Raw genomic sequence first — 12,817 nt, 5'->3', positions numbered from 1 at the left:
TAGAATAACAAAAACCTCATAAATCAATCTAACTCAAAATACAGATATAATCATAAACACTTTCATTCGAACATTAAAAATTTCATATATGATTCAGTAATATATAAATTCAGTTTTCAAGCTAATCAAAATATTGATTCATTGTGATAAAACCAAAAAAACTCTCAAATAAAGCCGTATAGATTTATAAGTAATACTCTAATAGAATTATGCATCACAAAGCCCACTCACTACTTAGGCAATTTAATTCATGGATTTGCTACTACTCCACTCGTCCCCTTGCCTCAAGCTGAGCTCTCTCCTCCTAGCTAAAGCATACACTCAAATAACAAACAAGAATTAAACAAATAAGCCAAGAATGAACCCTAGGTTAACAATGGCATGCAACCCTAAATAGATCCTAGGGTTAGCTCAAGACTGATTTCAAGGTTCCCAAAGAACTCCTAAGGGTTTGAGATTCATGTAAACCAGAGAATTCAAAGAAAAAAACTAAATTTAACTAGTACTATAGTAACACTACAGTGACCAAGAACCGTAGTAAGCAATGGTTCATGGATACAATCAAACAATAGAGCAATAACAATGCCAATCAAACTCTCAAGCTTTCAAAGCAATGACCAATAAGAAGAACAAAGATTAAGCCATAATCCAACCCCTAAATCAACCATCCAATCACCAAACACCAAAGAAGAAAGAAGGAAGAAGGTTTACCTAGAAACTCAAAGAGAGGGATGAATTCAAAGCACTATCTTGAAAGAACAAGGCTAGCAAGGCATTCTTCCTTCTTGCTCCAAGGAACACCAAGGAATGAGGGGAAGAGTTAAGGGGGGAGGGAAGCCAAAGCAGAGAAGAAAAACAAAGAAAAGTGCTAAAAAAAGCTTAAAAAGGGCCCAAGCACACTGCACGGCAGCCCTGCTAGCGCACACCACTCGCATGGGCAGCTAGTCAGTGGCCTGTGCCTTGCAAGGGCTACCAGGATGACCCAGTGAGCCACACGGTGAGCGCGTAAGCAAGCGCCCATCTGTGCGAGTTAAACCCAACTCGAACGCAAACAAACAGACTCAGCCTGAACTATAGAAGCAAAAACATACAGACTCCAACAAAAAGTTCGAGTCTTCACACTCGTTAAAACCGAAACACCACACAAACCTTCAATCTCCCGCATTGGAGTTAAGTGTCTTACCACTAGGTTATTGTCAGTGTTATGTATTTTTGTTTTGAGGTTGAAAAGCCTGTCAATGTTTAAAATTATGGGGGAAATTAGTTTTTAAATTGTTGAAAGATCTTTTACTTTAAAATGGATATTGGTTGTAGCAAGTTAAAGGAATAGAAAGCTCTTTTACTTTGAAAATGGATGTTTGGTTGTTATAAGTAAAAATAAACAGCTTCTGGCTTTTTTTTTTTTTTTATTTATTTTTTTAACCAATGGCTCTTAAAGTTTAGGTTATTCTTTGGTTTAGCCTCTAAAAATTCATTTTGATGGTCTATTTGATAGCCATTGGTTGGATGGTGAGATGACACTTAGGATAATGCGGCAATTGAGGGTATAATTTTTTAATAGGTCACTGAACTATGGTCTTGTTTCATTTTGGTTATTTGATTCAATTTGCATAAAAATGTTACTCATCTTTGATTTTGTTTCACTGGGAGGCCACCTGCGAGTAACCAGATCCAATTTGCTAATGTGGCCACCAGAAAAATGCAAAGTCAGCTCAACTATGACATCATCCGGCTTTGTTGGAGGCTCCACATCACTTAAGTTGCCCACATAAGCATCCTAACGCCACATCAACAAAACTAGTGTCCATCATCCAAGGTGAGGCCCACTGCTCAAGTGAAAAGGTATTCCATCCCCTTCTTCTCCCATCAAGTGTCACCACGTGAGCGAGGGACAACCATCATCCTTTTCTCTTATCTTGAGCAGCCGCGTGAGTAATTATTTTTATTTTTTTCGGGAAACCCTAATCGGGCTACTACCTTCATAGTTTATTGTAAGTTTGAAATTGATGTTTTGGAACTTTACTTTTTTTTTATATATGTTTCATTTGCATTTAGGGTTCACAAAATAGTGCTTCACTAAATAGTGACAAATTTTTTTATTACTTAGTGATTTTATTTGCATTTAGGAACTTAGTTTTTTTACTTGTGGAGTAATTTTTTTTTATAACATATATAATGTTTTTATAAGTAATAAGAAATTTATTTGATAGTTATGACCTATTAGATTTGTAGTACTTACTGCATTAGGAATCACACACATTCATTTGAAGCTTAAGAGCAACATGAGTTATGAGTTAATGAGGTTGTTGAGCCCTAACACTTGTCCTCAAACAAAATAAAAAAACTCTAGGTTAACAGTAAAGTTTGTTGAGTTTATTTTTCATGCCAAAAAAATTTTATTACTTGTTGTGAGTTTCATATATAGTGGATTTTGAAATTATTATTTCTTATGAGTTTGTGTTCCTTGCTACATGCTCTTTGATGCATGAAGAAATTATTTTAATGGTGGTTTGTTATATAAAAAAGATAGGGTCTTTGTTTTAAGTTGCATATAAAGTGATCATTATTATTATTGTTTCTACTAAATTATTGTTCCTTAGGAAGTATTTATGAGTGAAGGTATGTGTATTGTTGTATGGATCTCTTTATATATATATATATATATATATATATATAAAGTAATCACTGCAACGATTGGTTTTTTATGAGGTTTTTTATGTATGGGGCTCTCTAGTTCTTATGAAGTAATTTTATAAGTATGTAATGGTTTTATAAGAATTTCATTTATATGGATCTCTTTTGGTATGTGGTCTTTGATGTATGAAGCTTACTTGTTCTTATGAAGTAATGTTACAAGTATGTAATGGTTTTATAATGGTTTTAGAAATATGGAACTTTGTGTATTGTTGAATGGATTTTTTTTTGGAGTCATTTTTTATGTAATGGTTTTATAAGTAAATTTGTTGTAATTCCTAATGCATTCAAGAAAAAAAATTCTCTAGGTTAATAGTAAAGTTCGTAGGGGTGTATTTTCCATGCAAAAAAAAAAAAAATTATTACTTGTTGCATGCACTTTGTTGTATGAAGAAATTATTCTTAATGCTGGAGTCTTTTTTTTTTAATCTGAAGTTAATGTTTCTATAAATAATTGGAAGGCCATATGATAGCCAAACCATTAATTTATTAGCATTAACTGTATAATGAATTTTTATTTGATGCTTGGACTTTGACATTAGGAATTTTATTACTTTATCATGTAATTATGATGTTTGTTGTCCTTTAAATAGAAATTATTGATATTAGTACTATGGTTGTGAGTAATTATTTGCTATTATCCGTTAAATTCGTAGTACTGACTGTATTAGGAATCCCACTCTCATTTGAAACTTAAGAGCAACCTGAGCTACAAGTTCATGAGGTTGTTGAGCCCTGACACTTGTCCTTAAACCGATCGGCTTCTGAATTTTTTGTTGTGATTCCTAATGCATTCAATATAAAAATAAAACCCTCTAGATTAACAGTAAAGTTTGTTGAGTTTATTTTCCATGCCAAAAAATATGTTGAGATTATTTAATGTTGCTATTGTGCATTACATTTGGGATTATCTATTACATTTGTTGTTTGTTTCATATATAGAGATCTTTGACGTTATTTTTCCTAACTCACTGTCCACTATTGCTTGTTCTTTGTTTTATGATGGCATTTTTTTAATTGATGTATGTTCCTTGAATGAAGAAATTTTAAAGCACAGATATATGAAGGCATGCACACTACTGTATGGATCTTTTTATAGGTTATCTTCTTTGTTTATTTTTACGAAGTATATAATATTTTTATAAGTAATCAAGAGGTAATTTATAATTTTTTTATCTGTTATATTTGTAGCATTATGTGTATTAGGAATCACAGACTCTCATTTGAAGCTTAAGAGCAACCAGGGCTATGGGTTAATGAGGTTGTTGAGCCCTAACACTTGTCGTCTAACCGTTCTGCTTCTGGATGGTTTCTTATAATTCTTAATACACGCTGAAAAATAAATTATTAAAACAATCCTACGTTGACAATGAAACAAAGTGTCTAATGTACCATGTTTTATTTGTTGTATGATTCTTTTCCTATGCAGCTTTTATAACTTGATGTACTCTCCTCTTGTTGCTGAAAAACTTTTATTCAATTTCTACTAACTATGTTTAACCTATCTCCATTATGTTAATGTGTGTAACAAAATTATATTGGCTATGATCATTGTTGTTTTAAGTCTGTTGGATTATATGTTTGGCATAGGGTCAAACTTTTATTTTTGGTGAACGAGACCATTTAGGTTAGAGCTCACTCTTTCACCTGTAGAGGATAGTAATTTAAGTTCCTCATTGTTAGATTTAATTTCAGTACTAGATGCAGAATTATTCACAGTATGTATTCACTACATGGCAATGGTATAGAAGGGATGGCAGGATATGTGGGTTTTGTTTGCGTAGATCAAATATCAAAGTTTGAACTCCTAAGCATGACCAAAGAATTTAAACTAGATATGGAAAGGTGTGGCATATGGTGGTTGGATGGAAATAGTGAAAATGGAGGCTTTGGAGAAATAGTAACTAACTTAGATGCTGTTACAATGGGCATGCTTGTGGATTCCAGTAGAAAGGTTTATGCATGTATAGATATAAGATATCAAGGGTGGATTCCTGGTGGAAATTGGTGTCACGCAGGTAGCATTGGTGATGTTATTGATGGAGGGGATTAGGAGTATGTTTCTGGTGTTAATGATAAGGAAACAACATATTTCCAAGATGATGAAGGAGAACATGATGAAGATGACTTAGAGGGGATTTTAATAGGTAAAACATATGATGGGAAAAATAGTAATGAAGAAATTGAATTCCATGACTCAGACTATAATCTTGATGATGACATTGATGAGGATTTATGTGAAAATAGATGCCTATGTAGATCTATTGTAGCTGTACATGGAGAACAACCAGGGTTGGGGGATAATGATGAAGTTCGGCTTGATACGTAGATTCTGATAAGCTACAGTCATGCTCATCAAAAGATTCAGATGAAATGGTTAATGCTAGGCCAAAAAATTCAAAAGTTTCAATGAGGGCATTGACATGAAAAACCCTTAGTTTAAGATGGGAATGAAGTTTAGAGGTTTCAAAAAATTTAAAGGAGTAAAAAATTATAAAATTAAACACAGATATGTCATGAACTTTAGGGCAAACACCAAAACAAGATGCAAAGCTCATTGTACATAAGGATGCCCTTTCTATTTGTGGGCTTCACCAATGGTGAAGGATAGGGTTATAGTTTAGATCAAATCAGGGGTGTTGAAGCATAAGTGTGGAAAAAAACATAAAACCAAATATGTAAATGCTAGTTAGATAGCAAGAACATACCTAGAACAATTTAAAATATACTGGAATTATACAAGTTGTGAAGACCAACCAAGAAATTGAAATAACTAATTTAACAACATATAGGGCCAGATGAATTGCCTTGAGGTAATCATTCACTACTTCATAGGCATTCATCTAGATAGCTAGGTTCAGAAATGGTTTCCTTAAGCTATTTTCCTTCTGTTTACTTTTCATCATTGTTATATGTTTTCCTATTAATATTAAGGAAATAGATGGTGATGAGGAATATCAGATGCATAGACTATATGATTACAGGCTAGAGCTCCTTAAGACCAACCCTGACTCAACAATTAAAATTAGATGTGATCAAGGTGTTTTTGAGGCAATGTATGTGTGTCCGTCACCCTTAGAAATGGGTTTTGTCAGGATGCAGGAGAATTATCTCCATAGATGGTTGTTTTTGAAAAGGCTTATATGGGGTCAGTTGCTGACTGTAGTAGGTATAGATGCAAGTAACTATATTTAACACATTCCATTTCTGTGGTGAATACGAGAAATAAAAAGGTTGGGTACGAAAATTGGGTAGGGTTTTTGTAGCTATTAGTAGAGGACCTCATGATTACAAACAGTTACTATTGGTGTTTTATGAGTGATAGATAGAAGATATGTATCTTTGCTTTTTTCTTGTTTGCTAATTATTTTTTATGTTACTTTTTCTCAAGGGTGTTGGATGACATGTGGTGTGAATGGCTTACATCTTCTTCTGACTAATATTTTTTGTTTCTTCTATTTGTCTTATGTTATGGGTGATGGTGTGTCCAAATTAGTATTTAATTAATGCAATTGATGAGTTATTTCCTAATAGTGAGCATGGGTTTTGAGTGAGATACATCCACACCAATTTTCAGAAAAAATTTTAGAGTAAGGGCACTCAAGGACCAAATGTGGAGTTGTGCTAAAGCAACATACCCAGCTGCATTTGATAGAGTAATGGAAATCTTGGTAGGAATGTCTCAAGGAGCATGTGATTACATGAAAAAAATAGCTGCTAAGCATTGGACTAGGGCACATTTTTAAGAAAAATTTACGTGTGACATCTTATTAGATAACTTGTGTGAATGTTTTAATAGCCATATACTTGAAGCAAGGACAAAGGGAATAGTTGCAATGAATGAGATGATTAGAATCCAACTAATGAGTAGAATACAAAGGAGAAGAGATGCTATTGAAAAATTTCACAACCACTTATTGCCCTAGAATTTTAAAAAAAATTAGAGAAGATACAAGCAAATGAGTTGTTTTTATAAAACAACTTGGTTAGGGGAGCTAAGTATCAAGTTTTAGGCACTGATGAGCAGTTTGTTGTTGATAAAGTTGAAGGAAGTTGTTCTTATAGGGTTTGCAGCTCACTGGTGTGTTTTGTAGGTATGTAGTGTTAGTGATTTATTACAACAAAGATAAGACCAAAAAATTACCTATATGAGTGTTATATTGTGAGCATATATTTAGATACTTATGGACATTCTTTAAACCCCAGACATGATAGGGATTCTTAGCCCAAAAGTGAACAAGAGCCCATGATACCACCTCTACTAGTGAACAATAAAAGAGAAATAAAAACACTGTTAAGGAGGAAGGAAATAGGTGAAGAGAATAGTGGATTCACAAATGGGAAGGTGACTGAGAAATGGGCCAGAATGACTTGTAGCATATGTAAAGCAGCAGGTCATAATAGAAGATACCATCATGACAAAAATTAAGACATTTAGTGGCAACTTTTCTATGGCTATCTATCTTTTTGCCACAAATGTATGGTTTTTTGTGACAAAAAAAATAAAATTAATTGACACATAGTTTAAGTTAATTGTCATGTATTTTTTTTTACACTAATACAATTGCAATTGTGTTGATTTATAATGTCTCACAATTACATTGTCACTATTAATATATGCAATCTTTTTGTGACTAAACTTTTCCACTATATGTATATGAAATTTGATGTCAAAGTAATTTCGGTGGGAATGAAATATTAATGTGACAACAAATATTATTATGACTAATATTTTCATTTGTTTTGACACAAATATTTTTCCTCCTCAATATTTTATTTTCTGTGAATGTTTACTAAATATTGTCATAAAAACAAGATTACTACGGTGGTATTAAAGTCTTTTCTTTGGAGCACAAATCAAAACCTTGAGAACACTAATAAATAAAGTATGCTTGACATATTTTAGTGACCAAATTGAATAATTTAGATATTTAATAAGATAAATAATCTTAAAAAATATCAAAAAATATCTTAAACAAAAGTTTTATGTCTCATAGACGTATAAATTTTAAATCCTTTGAAAATATAAATTTTGAAGATGAGGTATAAATTTGGAGAATATTTTTAACATTACTTTTTATCTCATATTTTAAGAAATATTTTTAATTTTGAATATTTTTTCTTTTTAAAAAAGTATATATATATATATATATATATATATATACATACATTCATAAATCAAACCAGCCTTAAAGAAATAAACTGCATGGCTAAAAAGAGAGTGACCATAATAACCCCCCAAAATTTATAAAAATTCCCAAGGCCTAGAGAACAGGCCTTTAATTTAAATCATACCTAAGATTTATAGTATTAGAGAGTTTTTTAAAATTAAAATTAAATTAAATAGATATTTACCAAAATCTCACAAAATAAAATCTACTAGATAATATAAATCTTTTTTTTTGAAATAAATTTTAAAAAGATGGATATCCTCAATGAATGAACGTAACATATAAAAAGGAATAAATGTAGATGATGAAGCCTTGAGTACTTATGTGCCTATGAAGAGCAGTGATAATGGTTTAACTTCATTTGTATTGGTGACCCAAAACTAGATTTAGATGTAAACATGCATATTATTTATGGATGTTAATAATAAATTATTATAATATATTTTTCAAAAATTAACTAATTTGTGGATGATAAAAAAAATTATCAAATTGATCAAGAAATGAAAAACAACTTAATATAAATTAAAAAAATTTAAATATTACATAATTAAAGTTATTATTAAAAAATTTAAAAAAAACTAATTTTCATTTTCGTTCACTACGAAATGGCGCAAAATAAGCTACCAAGTTTGATCGAAGTTTTTGGTGTACTTCTTGATCATGTAATTTTGCATTTCTTAGGTATTGTTGAAAATCTTGAGTGCATCCTCGACTGATGAGGAATAGGGATTCACTTCATCATCAACTCAATCTTTGATTATATCTCCTTCATCTTCAACAATCATGTTATGCAATATTATGCATGTGTACATTAAATATCTCAAGTTCTCCATGTGCCAAAAGTGAGCATGGCCACGTACAATTGCCCACCGAGATTGAAGCATGCGAAATACTCATGGAACGTATTTTCGTCTAGGCTCTTGCATTTCGTTTGAACTTGATCCTCTTTGGGTCTTCCAAATGTGAGAAACTTTTAATGAATGTTGCCCAATCTAGATGTATTCCATGAGGAAGATAATATCCTTTTGTGTATGTTGTACTCTATTAACATTGAACTGAATTTCTGGAGCATATCCTTATAATATGTCATTGAACATCAAAGATTGGTTGAGCATATTTATAACATTGTTAGAACTAGTAACTCCGAAGAGTGCATGCCAAATCCATAGGTCTATTGAAGCAACCACTTCCAATTTAATTGTTGGAACCCCTTGATTACCTCGAGTGAAATGGCCTTCCATACGTTTGGGCAATTTTTCCAATGACAATGCATGCAATTTATGCTACAAAGCATATCGAGAAAGCTGTGATGCTTAGAATGCACTTGAAATAAATGTCTAACATATTCATTATTCGGTCTTCTTAGATTCCTTGCGGCAAAAATTTCAATCATACATCAACAGAATTTGAATAAACATTCAATTGCAATACATTAAGCAATTGGTATGTACTCATCATATTGATCAGTTGGTACCCCATATGCTAAATGTCTTATAGTAGCAGTACATATTTCGAAGTGGTGAAAGCCACCGTTTACCAATTGCGTCAACCCATAATTGGAAATATTATGAATAGTTTGCTAGTGCTTCTACGATCATAAGAACAATGCCATGAGCATTCAAAATCTTTGATGAAATACATTATCAGGATAAACTAGTTCATCGGTGAAGTAGTCATTGAAAAGGCTTTCATGTCCTACTCCACGATCATGATTCAAATGGCTTTGGCTTCTTCTATTGCTACTAGATTTTTTCTTTGAACCATCCATCAACTCATCTACCAAATATTGCTTGATTTGTTCCAAGTTGGCTTGATCCATTCTCTAATATGTTAACAAAGTGATGTAGTTTAATAAAATATAGAGTTTATTGAGTGGAGAAGTATGGAACTTATTCTCATCATATATATATATATATATATGCACAACATAACAACTAGTTTTTAACGGCTAGTTTTAAAACGGCTACTTTCAAAAGCGGTTAATTTTTATGATGGTTAGTTTCTTAATGGCTAGCTTTATAAAATGAATTACATTTAATTTTATATTTCATATCACTCAAATTGTATTAATGATAAAATACATTAATAACACATTATATAATAAATAAAACTACATTACATGACCACATTAATTTAAAATTACATTACATTAAAAATAAAGCATATAAACATTATATATTATATTTTTATTTTATGACATTACATATAAGATGATAATTCTCAAGTTATTCTGCATTCATGTGAGTAGTATCCATGGTCAAAATTTAATGATTAGCGACCATTTCAAAAGATTTTTTCAAACCTCGCACTTCTAGTAATTTTTTTCATCAACGTAATTCCTTGCCCATATTGCTTCCATATCTTCATCCACATTTTTTTGGCCACATTTGACTTCCCTTTTCTCTTTGCCTTTGATTTTGCCTTTGTTGCTTTTTGAATCGATCGGACGAACTTCAACCACTTTGTCATCTATATCAATACTTATATCTGCATTGGATGATAATGTATAAGCACCGCTTTGATTGATCTTAAATTTCTTTGAAGACCTAGGAAGAGACATATTTGCTTTCCATTTTGGATTATCTTTCAACATAACCCAAACATGCTCATGGATGAAATATTTTTTACAATTATGATAATATAGAGTACGAGCACGTCCCTTCAACTAATCATCACTCCATCCACTATGATGCTCCCCTAATAATTTGTTGTATAATTGGTTATATACATTATTAAGTGAAAGCATCCAAAACCAATGTTGTTTACAGCAAGTTGTTTTTCTTCTTGGACTAGATCACCGATTTTTATTGAAATACTCGGTCACTCATTTACGAGAATGTCCTATCATTTTGGGAAGTGCCTATAATGCTATCAATTGAAATTATAAGCCATGCACTCACGAGCATTTTATTATCTTCCATAATCCATGACTGCTATTTTTTTTAACTTATTCTTCATGTTGTTCTTCATCCAAAATGATTTTCTCAATATCTGGTTGTGTGGAATAAGGGTGAATTGAGAGTCAAAAAATGAACCTATTTTCATTGTATTTTGTTGATTGACATGAGAACTTTTATCCAAATTTTCAGGGGCACCTGCAGGAATTAGAAAGTCACTTGTTTCTACATTGACTTGTTGACTTGCCATGATAGGATTGAAAAAACTGGGTCCCGAAACATAGGATAACCATATAGAAAACATGGTTGATTTTGGATATTTGGATTAAAAGTGGGGGAAATTTTGTGAGTTTGGGTAACTTTGTGAATTTTGAGGATATTGAAAATTTTGCACTTTTGGTGGAACAAAATATAAAATATTTTGAAAATTATTTGAAAAATTTGGATCTAGGTAAGTTCGAGTGGCATTTTTATCCATAATAGAGTAGAAAAATTAAAGATGACAAAGTGGAGAAAAATGTAGGTTTTGTTTGAGAATGTGGGTGTATATAAATTAAATAAAAAATTCTGAGCGTTGGGTGATGCAACGGTTAAAACATTTTGAATTTTTTTTACAAAAATCATTAATTAATAGGTGGGTCCCATTATGTTTGACTGTAAAATAAAAGTGGGACCTACCAATTAAACAGTTGGTGGCCACTGAGTGCTCAATAGTCACCAACCTTCCCTAATGGGCAGAGAAATCATTGAGTGCTCTTTCTCTGACCCATTAGAGATGCTTTAAGACAAGAGGTACCTCTACATCCTCATCAACATCTAGAATGACAAAATCCACAAGAAAAATAAATTTATCAACCTTGACTAACATGTGCTCAATAATTCCCCTATATTGCCAAATGGATCAATTAGCTAACTACAAAGTCATCCTAGTAGGTTGCAATTTACGAAGCCCTACCCTTTTGAAAATGGTGTATGCATAACATTAATTCTAGTACCTAAATCAGCCAATGCTTTTTCATTATCCAAATCACAAATTAAGCAAGGAATAGTGAAACTCCCTAGATCTTTCTTCTTCTTCTTCTTCCTCAAAAATCTTGTTTTAAAGAATTGCCTAACATCCCTCACTCAATGTAAGCATGGACACTTCTTCAAATTTCCTCTTGTCTGTAAGAAAATCCTTGAGAAACTTGGCATGCTTTGACATTTGAATCAATTCTTCAATAAATGACTCATTGATATGCAATTGCTTAAGCAAATTTAGGAAGTACTTAAATTGCTGGTCCACTTGATCATTCTTCAACCTTAAGAGGCATAGAAGGTGGGGAACATACTCCTTGACTGGTGGGGACTTAGCATTTCTCTTACTTAGATTAGGGCCCCCCTCTCGTACCAATTCCTCTTGGTCTCAACTGTTAGCTCCTTGTCTTTGATTGGTGGTGTCTCTTTTCTCATCTTGACTTGTTTGCCACTCCTAAGAGTGATGACCTTGAGATTTTCTTGGGGATTGACCTCAGTATTACTAGGCAAACTACCTTGAATTTGCTTTGATAATAACTTGGCAATTTGACCAACCTCATTTTCTAAATTCTACAGTGATACCTATTGGATCGTCATCGTTGATTCAATCTTTTGAAAACATGCATCAGTTTACTACAACTTGGTATCATTTGTCTGAATGAAACGGGTTAACACATCCTCCAGTGTAAGCTTCTTATCTTGTTGTAGATGAGACAAAAATTCTGGTGAAGATTTTTTTATGTTAGACTTAATTGCTCCATGAAAGGTTGGGGTGATTTCTCCATCTAGGGATATAAGTATTAATGTAAGGGTTCCCTTGTGGTCGGAGAGCACTACCAACAAAATCCACTAGCTCGCTAGGTCTAGGAGCTGCTCCTACAATGCAATCGGTAACCATATGTCTCACAAGCCATGATTGTCACTTTTTGGAAGTAACAAGCTATCAATCTTCTTGTTCAAAGCTTCAAGTAGTGTTTCTAGTGTGGTTATCTCACAGAATTTCAACAATCTGACTATCTTAGATATCAACTTTCCTCA

The sequence above is a fragment of the Dioscorea cayenensis genome, chromosome 13, assembly GCF_009730915.1.
Source record: "Dioscorea cayenensis subsp. rotundata cultivar TDr96_F1 chromosome 13, TDr96_F1_v2_PseudoChromosome.rev07_lg8_w22 25.fasta, whole genome shotgun sequence".
In the NCBI taxonomy this organism is placed as follows: domain Eukaryota; kingdom Viridiplantae; phylum Streptophyta; class Magnoliopsida; order Dioscoreales; family Dioscoreaceae; genus Dioscorea; species Dioscorea cayenensis.
This window is presented reverse-complemented; position numbering follows the sequence as displayed.